Source organism: Athalia rosae, chromosome 6 (genome assembly GCF_917208135.1).
Source record: "Athalia rosae chromosome 6, iyAthRosa1.1, whole genome shotgun sequence".
Classification (NCBI taxonomy): domain Eukaryota; kingdom Metazoa; phylum Arthropoda; class Insecta; order Hymenoptera; family Athaliidae; genus Athalia; species Athalia rosae.
In genome coordinates, this window is record NC_064031.1 from 6014593 (window position 1) to 6029606 (window position 15014).

Here is a 15014-nt window from a genome sequence, read left to right on the forward strand (position 1 = left end):
CCCCGTTTAAATACCTCAGGGTTTATGCGACTTAATAAAGCAAGGAAAAGTTTTCCTCGGGTAAAATTGGTCCCGGTATTCGTGGTTAGAAATTCTCTAGGGGATCTGCGGCTGGATACTGAACTTCGAGAGTTTTAACCAACGCGAACTGGACCCGGGAAATATAAGGGATTCCAAGACTGTTATGTACATACATACATACGTTTTTTAGATGTATACTGTGTAGGTACTTCTTATGTATGTATATTATTTATAAATATGTATAACAACCCCTGTTGCGGACAGGTGCTTATAAAATCATAATAAGAATCTCAACGTCAACGACAGGGCGAAATATAACAATAGTAAACAAAGGGATCATAACCAGACGTAACGCCAACCAGCCAACCCAACGTGGCCAAATATTATTACAGTCCACCGTGTATAGGTCGTACCGCCCAGAAACTTTGAACTCACAATATGAGATTTGAGGAATTTTTCTTATTAATTTCTGCTCGTGCAGGTGTGCAACTGTCGTTATCATTTGCGCACTATTGTTTTATGGCTCAAATTCCGTTATCATCCATTTTACCCGTTCAGCGAATTCCTAGAATTTTCGGCAATGTCGCATGCATTAGGATTTTGTCTTTATTTTGTTGGTTTCTTTTTTCATATGTATATCATTTTTGTGTCGATAAGTCTCTCGGAAATTATTGTTAATTTCGAGTGTTAAGGATCGGAAGGGTGTAACCTAACCCAACATATGGTTGCTGTGATAAGAGCGTACGACTCGTATGAGCGAGTGAAACGATTCAGACAAGAAGTAATGCGAACAAAAACTTTATTTACAATTTTGAAATTCGAAATTTTTGTGGCTCCCTGGTTCTCAATATGAAATTCAAGCCTCATATGCCGTCCGAAGGGCACATCAATATCGCAAAAAAAATAATTTAGTTCGACAAATTGTGGAGAAGCTCTTCTTTACACTCGTACTTTTCGTCTGAACAACCGTGATTTGAATGCTTTTGTTTTATCGTTTGTGCTCTTTTGGTTGAAGTTACGTATATCCTCAAATTTCACTTGTAAAATCTCCCCCGCTACGGCCCGAAGCATTTTATCGCATTATTTTTATTCTTGATTCGCAATATATTGTTCTTTTCTTCGCAATTCAACTTCATCGCATAGATATATATATGTATATATGTATCATGTATGTGTACACGTATACAAGCGTGCAGTATATAGCAGGTTATTGCTTTTTTTCGTTCTAATAGATTCAAAATGTATCTTCTTTTCTTGATGAAAAAAAATCCAATAATTAGTTATATCCCTGCGCAGACCATCCGTCCGTAGAAAAAATATTTGTACTTGTAGAACCCCGAAAAAGCTCGAGGCTCTTTCGAATGAAAAGAAAATGTAACTGTGAGAAAGAAACCATGTGCAGTGTGTTCGTTACGATCTCACTGCTTATTGTTAGATATGATAAGCAGAAAATTCAGGGCCGCAATCATAATCTATAAAGTGAAATGGATTAAATTTTGATTTCAGTGCTCGGGTCGTAGTCGGGTATGGAGATTTGAGAAGATAATTCAGCAGCGAGAGGGCTTCGGGGAGTAATTTTTCTTCTTTATTTTTGATTTCGTTTCTTCCACTCATTTTATTTTTGTGCGTCTATCGTCAAACTGACGGAGTTTGGAAAAATCGAAACTCGTTGCGACCGTAGCTCGTGCAAGAATTGAAAGTAAAGAAAGAGGGCGACGTAGAGAGAACTTCGTCATGAACTTGGAAGGAGCCAACGACCAGGCCATTCTGCGCTCGATCAACAACATTCATAGTTCCTTTGTAAGATTCGTGAATACGACTTGGCGGAATGTTGGAGTTTATTGGATCGATTACGACGGCCACGCAGTTCACTACAAAGTCTTGACGCACGGCGACTACTTGGACGTCAATACCTTCGTTACACATCCTTGGATATTTATCGACGAGGAAACGAGGGACAGGTGAGAGACTCCCCGGAATCTTTTTGTCTAAGACCAGCCCCGTAGAGTAGGGTGATCTTCTTACTTTTGCCAGAGTCAACATTTTTCAAGTCTCTCACTCGCTTGTGTCACTATCCTCTCTATTTCGGTAGTTTGTTTTTTTTTTTTTCGCTAGGACCAATTCGACTTGATCCAACAACTTCGATCCGCTTATCTGGGAAAAACTACTTTTTGCATTTTTTTTTTTTTTGCGGAAACGAATGGTCGTAAATCGTGAAAACCCGTGGCTTGAAAAATCTTCAACGGAAATCTTACGAACTAGCCAACTATTTTGAATGAGACTAGTTGGGCCTCGAAAATGAAAAAGACGACCGACTCTGGACTTATGACCTTTTCACAATAGTTCAGTTTTGTTTAACACGCTAGGACTTTTTCTCAAAATTCTTCAAGCGCTTCATGATTTTCTTTCCGCTGATTGTCAATAACATAGCAAATAAGTCTTTTGGCAGTTGACTATTACATAATCGAGTTCCGAACGGATCGAAGAGTTACACGAAATTATTCCGATCTTAGGAACTGAGACTTGAAAAATCTGGATTTTTTAAAACCTGGAAGTAGCGTGAGGTTTTATAGTGGTAGAACTTGAAAAATATTACATCAGGTTCAAGAAAAGAAAAATTTAGAAAAATAATACAGACCTATGCATACACATATTTATAAAGAGTGGTTGTTTCTATAAAGTAAAATAATCTCGATGTTTAAAAAACTTTAAATGACACAGAAAAATGTTTTAGCAAAAGGGCCAAAAAACTTGATGCGATTGATATTTTTTGTTCAAATTGAACGCTGTATTTTCGATTCTGGGATCAGTTGATATGAAAAATTTTACATCAAAAACTACCCAATTTTTTGACCTGCGAAAACAGGAATCATGATAACGACTGAATTTCTTCTTCATTTTTCGACCATATTTATTATAATAATAATATAAAATTTTGATTTGTCAGTTGACCTCAGTTCAGCTTCATCTGAAGTTTTGCCATTTTTTTCATTCAAAATATTCAAACCCTCACATTTCAACACTTGCTCTTCACTCTAATTCCCAGGAAAATTGGGTACACGATTTTTATACCGAATATTTCGCACTATCTTCTTCGATTTCAGATTGAAAAATATAGTTTTCCCCTTGAAAAAAAATGTGAATCCCACCAAGTTTCTTCTCTCCGAACCCTTACGACTTTTCTAGAAAACCTTTTTTTCTCTAACGCTCAAAGTTTTCCAGGTATCGAGATGTTTCGCTTAAAACCTGTCACCCTGTATAACATATTATTTGCGAAACCGTCTTGGAATCCGTAGATAGATTTTCGAGTAAAGAAAAAGGGACAGGTATTGATGAAAATGAACAAATAAAAAATGAAAAAAGTTCACCCTACCTTGCGGACGGGGATGACGTGTAACGGCGTAATCTGAATAAATTCAGACTCTCTTTATCGCAAGGGTGAAAAGAAAAACGATGCCCATTAGCGGTGAAGGGGAAGGGGTTTCACCATAGGATACGAGAGATTATCGACTGCGAAAAAAAAAAAGTGATCCTGAATCTCCTCGGTTTTAGATTCAGAGTGAACGGTAAAGAGGTCTTTTTCCCGGAGCCGTGGTTCGCTAGATACCGAGGTATGAGACGCGAGGAATTACCGGCAAGAATCGAGAGGACTTTTGTCAGGATAACTCTACCCATGTACTCATTAAGGGACCTAGCTCTCCGAGCTATCAAGAAACTACTACGGTTCGATCACCACGCATTTCTACTCGAGATACCACGAAGTCTGCAATACGAACTGGCTTCCATGTCACCGAGAAAGCACGACCCAGCAGATCAGCTCTAGCTTTGACAACTTCTTATCCGTCCACTTTTTTTCTTCCATTTGTCACCGTCCCTGTTTGTTGAAACGCGCCAGTTTTTAGATATATAAAGGATCATCCAGCGAACCGTACTTCTTTTTTTTTTTTTTTTGTAAAGATCTTGATTTTCCAATGGAAATTTCAGGCTATCCGACTAATGAATTTTCAGATTGTTACCATTATATATATGTATTGGTATATTGTACATAATAAATTTAAGTATTTGTTACTAACCGTTCCATAAATATTCATTGTGCATTAGGGGAAAATAGGGTAAATCGGATTACGGGATGAATTGGAACTCTGTATAGTATAGGAAAGTATGGGGCAAACAACGCGCTTATACTACAGAGTATAGTCCGATTCACCTGGTAGTCCGAGACTCCCAACTTTTCCCTATTTATTCATTTATATATTTCATCCAGATAATCCACTACAGAAACTATCTCAAAGGAAGAAGTGCTGGAGTGATCCGTTGAAGGACAACACTTTTGAGGTATAATTGTGATCAGCGTTTCAGTTATAAATTTTGTTCAAGTTCCGACGCCTCTCTTTTACAATTTTCCATGTAATTCCCCAAATATCGCCCTGTATACTATTGAAAAACTATTCAACATTCGATCGATCTGGTCGTCTAACAATAAGTCATCCCGCTTTTTTTCAATTGACTGCGGTGGACGGAATTCGACGTAATTTTTTTTCACGCTGGAAGTATTTCGGGGTGAATCAAGATCGAAGGACCGTGAATTATTTGTTACCCGAAAATTGATAAAAAAAACTGCAACGTCGACGCAGATTTCTTTTATTTTTTTTTTTTTGTTCACAAACGCCAATCTCGAGCTTCCAGTGTTTCGTAACCACCGAAATTGCGAGGTCTCGTCGTTACGTTGGCGAAAATCCCGGTCGCTCGTTCTCGTTCTTCAAGAATTATTTCTACCGTCATAAATTCAGAAGCTCATATACCTATTCTTGGATCCTGATGACGATCTGTTTTCACAGGCTGTCGCGTGTACCGCGACGGTACAGTCGTGGCACGAGTCGGGGCTTTGTAATTTCGCAGTTACTAATTAATTGGTATGGTAATTAGGAGCGAGTTGAACGTCTCCCATCTCCCGGGTACGGTGGATAATCAGGTCTTTGTATAAAGAAGGTTCTCTACCGGGTTTAGGGTGTGCTCGACACTCTCCACTGCTGCCAACCGTGCAGTGTCATCTCTGTCTACATTAGACGTCTACATGACACGCGTACCGACATGCGTATGGGTTATGTAGAGCGGTAATTCGAAACGCGGGATGGACCAAGTGCAAACCCATCTCGTACGTATTACTAGCGTTTCGCATCGTCTCCGCGAAGAGAATCAGTTTTATCGAAATGCAAACATTTCCGTACCCCAATCCCATTAACTGTCCTATACAAATTGGCCTAGCAAATTTAGCTATTAGATAACCGTAGATGGAAAGAATATGATCAGGTGCAGGACGGTCGAGCATTCGATCGGTTTCTTTTGTTTCGTTCGAACTTGTTTCGTTTTCGTTGGTGTCGTTTTATGGTGTCGGTGGTGTTGTTCGGTGACTTTTTCCATTCGGTAGAGAGAGTCGCGGCAGCTGCCGCTTGAACTTTGTTCGGAAGTTTCGAGCTTCGACAATAATTAATTGTTTCGCGTTCCGAGAGAGGAGGGGCCAGAGGTGTTTTACCTTCCGGTAACCGCAAGCTAAGTGAGTACCTAGTTCATCTATTTTACAGACTCTTGTGCGGTGAGCGAGCGACGATGAAAATACCGGAACAATCCCACCTACCTTCACCTGACATACGAACTATACACGCAATACGACGCGGAAAGGCCGATTGTTGCATTTGCTCGGACTTTCCAAAATTAATCGAGAGCGAAGCCATGAATGTGATTAATTATTCTCTCTATTATCGCCGCGAAGCATCTCCGGGAAGAGCTTCCGCTTCGAAACATTATTTTCTATTCGTGTTTCAACCGACAAATTTTGCAAGTCTGGTGTACCTTAAGCTAAAGGACAACGTAACAACTGCATTGCAAAACTTGGAGACTTCCGTTTCTCGGAGAGTTAAAGAAAAAAAAAAAAAAAAGAAAAGAAACCAAATAAAAGGATGTGGAATAAAAAATATTTGCATAGAGACGAGACCGACTCGTCCTTGATGGGGGACTCGACTGGCGGATCGCGAACCGTGAAAACCATGCAACGCTTATACTAGACCGGTCTAATTTGCAAACGAATGCAAATCATTCCGAGTCTTTGGTGGATGGAAGTGGTGGCCCGATGCAGAATTTCCCCTTGGAATTCCCTTGAGCGTCTCACGTTTCCGCGCCGGAGTTACAGTCTTTTCCTCTTCTACCAACAAAGTAGCGTCGGACAAAGCAAAGAATTATCTGAGAACTTGTTCCGAGGACCTCTCGTTTACCGTCTTACCGTATACGTATACATATATACGTGCGAACGAAAAAGTATACACATTTACTTCCGTAATGAAGACATTTTTAACTTTTTTGTTCCTCCTCCTTGTTTCGTTCCCTCGCAAAACACAGGTGATTCGAACTCCGAGTTCGAGTCAATAACGACTAGTGCATAACGCTTGTACGTACGTTTAATTGAGCGTCTCTTTCACCGTCTCCGCATCGACGAATCGCGACGGATCCGCCCGTTCCCTTCAATCGGGAAAACGCGGTAGGATAACTTACGCTACCGGCCAACATCGGAGTGCAACGTAATCCAGCAAACGGGAAACGGAATCTTGTTAAACGCGGTGCATTACCCCTCCTTCCAATGTTCGAGAGAAACAAAACAAAAAAGAAATCGCAGGTTCACGACTTATCAACCGCGTCGATAAAAATGCTAGTTAAAAAAAATGACGGCGACCCCGATAGCCCGTCGCTCGGTGCGCTCCGAACGCGCGCAAATGTCCGCGGATATCGAAATCTTGTTGGATCATCGCTAAGCGTACAAGTGAATTTATCATTTAGCTCGGTTGTATTCCGCTGATTACATTGCACCAGCAAACACAGTTGAGCTGCAAGTTTTCCTCCGTATAGTTCCGAATGTCGTCCCCACCCCCACCCCACCTTTCGCCTATTGTTCGCGTAGGGAAATGTGAGCAAATAAACCGGCGAAACTACGACGAAACTTCACTACCAAGTGTAAATATCTGCATATATATATGCATACGTATGTATATATACATCACGTGGATCTTTCACGTGTTCGCGAATGTTTGTTATACACCCGTGCAACACTTGTGCGCATGTAAACATCGTGTGCAGTGCTCTTTGAAATTGCACGACGGAGATACACCCGGCGAGTCCGTCAAAATTCGTTCAGTCTTATCCCGTCAAAGAATTGCCTTTTTTTCTTTGTTTTTTTTTTTTTTTTTTTCTTTTGATTTACACGTCCCTTTTTATAACCTATATGACCACGAAATCCTACGATAGTATAACTTCTCTTATAGACTTCAGAATATCAGTTGAGAAAAAAAAATTGAAAAACGTATAATTAGGTCGTAGTTTGGTTTTTATTATCGAATGGTTAGCGGAAACGAGTAGGCCTCGCTTATTGTTGATTTTTATTTTTTGAAAACCTACATGTCCGGTTTGATCGTAAATCAACGTTTAGAATCCGAGATAAGTTTTTAGAATCCGCACGTGCGGAGTACGACTTAGAATCGTTAAAATTTGAATTATTAGAGTAGTGCGCGAGTACCTGTTCGTACGGTCTCGACATGCAAAGTGTACTGCACGTCGAGCGTAAGTAAAGTGGAATAAATCATCGCGACAACCTTTTCATTGGGATCTGAGAAGAAAAAAGAAACACAACCGCATACGTACGTATAAATCCCGCATGAAATGGGAAAGGAAAAAGGTTCACGCGAACTTTGAGCGGAGTATATATGCCCACGTTATTATTTATATTCCATCTATAAATCATAACCCGGGTAATCTCGCGTGAACCTGCTCTACTTTGACACGCGGCAATTCGATATTACCGCCTCTTCGCTTTGACACTCGATACACGCGAACGAGAGACGCTCGAAGAGGGAGGAGGACGAGGAGAGGGCGCCCCGGCGACGATACGTTTCGTTCGGTCCCGCGAAAAGATCGGTAGAGGTGAAGGTAGGTAGGTAGGTGTAGTCGCGAGAGATTCGAACACCGCATATAAACCGTTCGCGCGTTCGCGCTCGTCTGAGAAATGAGATTAACGTTGGTCACAGGTGGCGGAGAAGGCGGCGTGAAATTGTCAAGCCGATAGTCGACGTTTACGCAAATATTATGCCGTCAGGTGCGATGTATCAATGGGATTATCGTTGAGAAAACCCGTCGCTAGCCCGGCGCAGGCGTGTAGTGAAACTTCTCATTACCTTAATTGCAACTAGTAGTCGCGCGGGGTCGCGCCTTTCGAAACGATCCCGACCTTCGCCGTTCGCCGGGATAATCAACAAGATTTTAATTAACTGTAAATGAAAAAATAACAACAACGATGATAGAGCAAACGCGGCCCACGCGTATCGGTTACTTTTAATTTTCACGACAAACGTTAATTCGGCGGTAAAATTTTACTACTCGAAGACACGACGGACTTCGTAGTAATAATGTTTTTAATGTTATACTTGGCGTATAGGAATTATAATAACAATTTCGTTTAATCACTGCCCACCTAATAATACCGGAGATTCAATTAAAAGTAATGATTTTTTGCATTCCCTCTTCATTCCGTCTGACGTCCCGCGGGGGGTTTTACGAACGCCCGCGATGACGTATAAATTCAATTTCAAATAATATATTCAATGTCACTTTCGGTCCGCGGTAATAACAAAAATTTTTCTATACGTTATCGTTACCGATAAATGAACGGTGGAGGAGGGAAAAAAAAGATCACCCGAGTTTTTCGCAGTTTGCAGATTACCAATTTAAAGTTTTTCCCCGCTATCGTTATACCTGTACTTTCAGCGGTGCAACGTGCTTCGAAAAACGAAACGAAACGAAACAAAATAAAACGGACGAAAAATAAACTAGAAAAAAAAACCGTCGAAACTTCGGTTGTGTGTACGTATGGCGCGTACACCTATATATGCACTTGCCAAAGTTGGATAGTCCTGTTGCAGAAGCTTCAGGTCCGGGATTATGGGGTGGACGACTGAATTTCACACGAAGCCACTTTGAATCTGTAACCTATATTGGCTCCAGAGTATGGCAGAATTCTAGAGTATGCTTTACACACGAGTATGATTTAACCTGTGTATGTATAGGTATGGGATATTTCGTGTCAAAAAGTCACGCGGGCAAATAGCCCGGACTATTTCACTGTTTCAAAGTGCTTTCTTACCCAATAAGCCTGCCTCGTCTACGAAATGATGTATTTTCATCAATTTATTTCAAAACTACAATCGTATTCTGAATACACCGGGAAAATATTTTTATCATAAAAACCGATCGTTCATTGGGGTACAAAACCCAGTGGGATTCTGCTTTCTATTTTTTTTTTTTTTCTGTTGTTCATTTTTAAATAATTCAGTAGGAGCATTAAAAATTTTTCCTGCTTTACATTTTCGAAATTTAAGAAAAAAAAAAGACAGTTTTCATCGCGATTACCGAAAAAAAACAAACTATTCGAACGGTATCTTGATCAATTCCATATTCCTTTGTAAAATGAAATCTCAAACAAAAACGAATCACAAATAAATGTAACGGTTGTAAAATTTGCGCTTCACGGAAATTGTGTGTGAACTTTTTCCAAAACAAGTCACGATCTCTTTTTTTCAACACAGCTCGAATGATTCGACGTGCAAACAATAACTTGATGTTTCTTTGACAAAAAAAAAAGAAAAAAAAAGAAATGAACAAATGTTCAGGGTCAGGTTACAAGGTGGACGATTTGGCAGGCGATGCCCCATACGTGTATACAACGTGCACTCGGGTCGCGCTATCGCGCCAATTGCAGACGTGGAGGGAGGTTCAGCTGCATCGAAATGTTAAGGGAATATCTTGGAACGCATGAATAATTTATACAGGTGACTCGGTGGTCGTACCGCCGCAGTTTCAATACCTATGTACGTACGTACAGTCACGGCGTTTCGATGCCGACTGGGAAAATGTTATAACCGCTGCCGTTGCGTTGCTCTGGGTAAAACGGTTCAGTTGACGCGACGTACGCGTTACTATATCAGTCAATATCGAAGGTTGATTCTGAACCGTTACCGCCATGTTCCGATCAATTGCCAACCGATTTTCCACCTAACGAGTAAATCACATGATCAAAAGGATTAAGGTTATCCTCAAACTTTCTATTCGCCTCCATACTGGCCGGGTAATCCTTTTGATCGTAAGATACGGTCTCGACCTCGTGCCGGCTCTCCTCTGCTTTGACGAGAAGATCGTAAATCGTTAATTGGCAACAAATGCGTCGATCGCAATTTAGATACCAATTTACTCATCTTGACCTCGAGATTGCGAGGAAAGAGAAACCCACACTTCGGCATATAGCTTAGGCCGTAAATTTTCTGCCGTAAAATACCCGCACTTTTTTTGGACAAGGAAATTCCGCACCGCATCGCGATTATTTTCCGATTAATTAATCTTGCCAAATTATCAATACGGGATAAAGCAAAACTTTGAACGATGTTACGAAGAAATTTTAAAATACTCCTTACAACGTTCACTTTCAAAAGTTTGCGTAAACAACTCACCCTTATGTATAGCCCGGATAATAAAGAGAGTTTTCGGGGTCCAAAAATCCATTGATTAATAACGAAATTCTAATAGAAATCGGCTTTTATTCTTCCTCGTGTTGATCGTGCCGGCGACGAAGCGGCAGATAACCATACGGAAGAGAATCGCGAACGTGCCTACTTTCCGAATTTTTCAAACCTCCGACGTGATAACGGCTCGATAATTTCACCAAGAGGTTATCGAAGAATACAGCCACACTCGATAACGGCTGGAAATTTTTTTCGCGCGGGAGGCCGTAAAAACGAACCCTCACCGAACGAATGGAACGAAAAAGAGAAAAAAAAAAAAAAAGGATCGGTTCGTTACCGCAACGTGTTAGCCAACCGGAAGAAGGGAAAAAAGTGTACGCGCTATTCCGAATCCGGTATTAAAAACGTGGTCTGTTTTCCGCACGTGCATCGTGACGCCATGTTTTCCGGCTGTGCGTCGACGAACGAAAGGTAAATTTCGTGCAAACTGTATCGCCTCCTTCGCTTATCTCGACTCGAGATTGGCAAATCTTATTTCTGGAACTGGACGACCAGCGACCGCGGAAGGTAGGTAGCCACATACGCGCACTTCACTCTCGGCTCAACACCTCCGGGTTTCGGGGTCTTTGAAGGACTTTTTGTCCGACCCAAGGGAATGCTTTGAAAAGCCCGTTCCATTTCAAAGGCTTACAAATATCTTTTGACTTACGATTTAAGCGCGAGTTAAGACCTCCGCGCTTTCACCCTTTCAAGTTATATTTCGGCAAAAGCTTATATTGTACACACGGCGTAACGGTTGTTCGCGCTTTTCCTTTTTCTCGGCTTCTCTTTCCACCTCCATTATTCGTACTCTTGTACGTACGTACGTTACGGTACGACGTAGTTTCGCGATAAGCGCAAAATGTCGAGCGAATTTGCAAACTGCCGGTGGTTTAACCTCAACTTACTAATTTATCGAAGTCAATACACAATTGAATCGGCCAGCAGCTTACATGTTTAAAGAGTATATATCCGTTTCCGTATATAATAGTAAAGGTTGAGTCTTCTGGGCGTGTTTAAATTTGATTTAGCCATCGACCTCGACTCGCTCAAATCGAATTATCCCGGTTGAGGATTCACCCCGCGATTCGGTGTTACGTGTATAGGTATACCGATATATGTGTGTTACCTACCCACCCCCTCGCGATAAAATTGACGGGATTCTCAACGAACTTTCGAGTGTCATTTATTCGAACTCCTCCCGCGCTATATCGGCGATCGCCTGAAACATCAACGTAAAGTCAAATCTACCCCGGCTCGATATTACGTGCAATAAATTTTTGAATTTCGTGAAAAGATTTGCCGGAATTTCCTGCGTGTATATATATATATATATATGAGATAAAGTTTCTCGAAAACTCCGACGCAAAAGAACGAGTACGTTTCCATCGTGGCTACGTAGGAAAAAATATTTTGTTCTCGTCTTCTTTAATTTCGACACACTTATCGCGATATAAACAGCCGGTAAAATTTGTTCGTTGAACCTGATCCTTGAATTAGACATAAAAAATATCATTTAAACTCGTTTCGTAATACATGTAGCGAAGTATACGTGTGTACGCTGTTAGGCAACTCTTCTCTAACGCTATATTCACGTCGTAAAAACATTTGAAAAATCTGTATATAACTTTACGGCCGATGAAATTCCCGGTATTGATTCATGGAATATTTTAGCAACCCCACGAGTACAACTGAAATACAAACAACTGAATACGGTATAAATAAAAAGATATATGGTGGAACTAGTGTAACAAACAACTATTTACAATGTCATATTATTATACGTTCGCGTATACAACGTGGAAGAAAGTTTGCACAAAAGGAATCGGTCCTTTTCCCTCCTACTCAGCCTTTGCGGAGGATGAAGAATCACGAACTTCCTCAGAAGAGGGATATTACAGAAATATGCGAATACTGAGTGAGACCTTAGGCAAACAAGGTCGCTGATATACCTAAAGCTTAAGTAACAACCCATCCGATTTTTCTCTCTCCGCGCCACAGTTGGTCCCAATTTTTGCAACAATTTAACCGAATCGATTGGAAGAATAAACTTACATTCGTTAATTTGAACTCCGGAGATGTACGTACTCGATTAAACATCTGAAGAGACACTTGTTTCGACGATTCTAAGAACGTGTGTGCAACACGGATGAGTATAGTGTAAATTTCACATGCATAATCTCCGCATGCACCTCGCTAAAAAGTGTGATTCTCGGTGTTGGTTTAGCCTGCATAAGGCGATAAAATTAGCGCATGGGCGAAATACTTTATTTGCTACTCTAATCCTTTGTTGAAACTTGCGCGCTTTGCCATAACCTACAAGCTTTGCACACCATTCATACACATATGTATGTATTTACAACACTGTAATAGAAGTGTACATTTATGTAACGCTTACGCCCTCTGATACGAATAATGCAATCCATGATCCAACTTGGAGTTTTGGTCATTTGGAAAGGATTTTTTCTCTCAAATCATCCTTTTTTTCGCAACAGGCGTTGCAAGAAAAAGAGTGTGGGACTTGTGCGAATAATCTGATTCGTGTGAAATTTGTGCAACTCATTGCAAACTTCAGACTTGTCGGAAATCTCGATTTCATCAGATTGAAAGAATCCAGAAGCTGCAAAATTGAAACATTCAACTTTTTGTCTTATTTGTCATAGAAGTCATTGCCGAAGATGGGAGTTTTAGTTTTTGCGAATTAATTTTACCATCATCTGTACAATTACCTTCGAAAGATCACAATTCCCAAAAACGAAAAGGGCACCAAATTTTCAGAACTACATTTCATTTCATCGTTTGTCTAACCTAATTCCAAAATTAATGTCGAAAATGTTGGAGGCGCAAAAAACTTCATCTCCCATTTGACTCTGCAGATGATTTTTTGTCGCCTCGTTACGGGCTCATCTAAAAAATGTTGGGGTCGCGAAACTCCATTCGTAGGTCGTTGAAAATAACGCGAAATGAGCGAAAACTATTTTTTACTCCTCCAATCCAAGAAGTGGACTAAATTTTTACCGTTTTGTGTCTGTACAGTTTCTTTCAAAGGCTGTCAAAAGATACCGAAACCCGTTTTTGAGTCGGAATAGCTGTAGCCGAGAGCATGAAATACGAGCCTAATTATATCTTGGCGGTTGTATTACACAGCAAGTCTCATTGCGCATACCTGTATATGTATTTTACTATACGATTCCGATGTTGCATGCCTTTCGTCATAGGAATTCTCTGTACGTAAGGGGATAGCGTGAGCTATGTTCCTATTGTTTAATTAAATTTTCAACAATCGGTCTCAAGGGTACCTAATGCCGTTGCTGGTTCTGGTTTTGGGAAAAGTGAACGTCTAGTATCTCGTTTCACAATTACGAGATATGTAAGCTTGCGGACGATTCCATCTTCTGGGGATTCTATCGTATTTCGTATCATAGCGCGTCTGTACGTTCCGACTGGTTTTTCTCACTACGTGTATTATTTCACTGTTCAGTTGCTGGTGAATTACGTCATCGCGCAGATTCTATTATGGACGTGAATCGAGGCCATAGGCGCAACGTTCGTTCGACAGTTGAATACGATGCTTGCTCACCGTCCACTCGTTCGCCGTATTAGTCTTCTGCCTGTTAGTTATTTATTCTACATCGTGTATCTTCTTTTTTCAACTAATTCCTTTGGAGACCATCTCCTCGCAGCTGCATCTCCTTCTTCTACGATCATTATCTATTCACAATTATACCGCGGTATGTACGCACGCGATTCCAAATCGCGACGTTTGCAGTTATAACCTTAAAAACGGTTTGATTTATCGCGATGGAAATGGAAACCTGCAACGATTTTCCCACCGTCCCTCTAGCTTCCGATAAAAACTCGTCGCCAAGTTCGAGGGTTGATTGCACATTGAAAGTTTCAAAATTTCTTCGGTCTTGATTTCGTTAAATCTTCGCTAATGATCGACCGTTGGCGAATAGGTACATGCGGGTGGCTTCTCCAAGATTTCAATTACGTCGATCGTTCGATCATACCGACGTCTGCGGCGATCGATCGACGAAAATTGATCAAAGCGTGCGCTAGAAATTCTGTTTGTCTTGAATTAACGGAAGCCAGTACTCACCCACATTATCTGTGTGTTTACGGCCCTCTGCACAGAGGCCGTTCTCGGTAAGAGCGGTTCGTATTCGCGAAACATTCCCATGTAAAGATCATCGATGCGAATAATTGAAAGAAAAACACTACGGATATCTATGAATTCAAATCGTTCAAATTTTTACCTTTATTCGATAACGTGCGTGCATCGTTGCACACGCATGTGGTTGACACGGACTTTTAGAAATTTGCAGTAATTATTTTTCCACGAAATTCAATCGCATATTACAAAAGTTCAAAATTATTCTGTATCTGGCGTACATCGTT

At 40.7% G+C, this 15014-nt stretch overlaps 1 protein-coding gene across 2 annotated transcripts in view; it reads left to right on the top strand.

The window, feature by feature from the left end:
• The window catches only part of LOC105693012 (prolyl 4-hydroxylase subunit alpha-1), an 87206-nt gene that overhangs the window by 569 nt on the left and 71623 nt on the right, over nucleotides 1-15014 (top strand). Inside the window, exon 1 of one of the 2 annotated variants that reach the window (XM_048656779.1) lies at nucleotides 7875-7992. The exons of the other annotated variant lie outside the window; for it this stretch is intronic. The gene's annotated coding sequence lies outside the window, so the exon portion shown is untranslated. Of the gene's footprint in view, nucleotides 1-7874; nucleotides 7993-15014 lie in introns of those variants that run through there. 2 annotated transcript variants of the gene reach the window in all.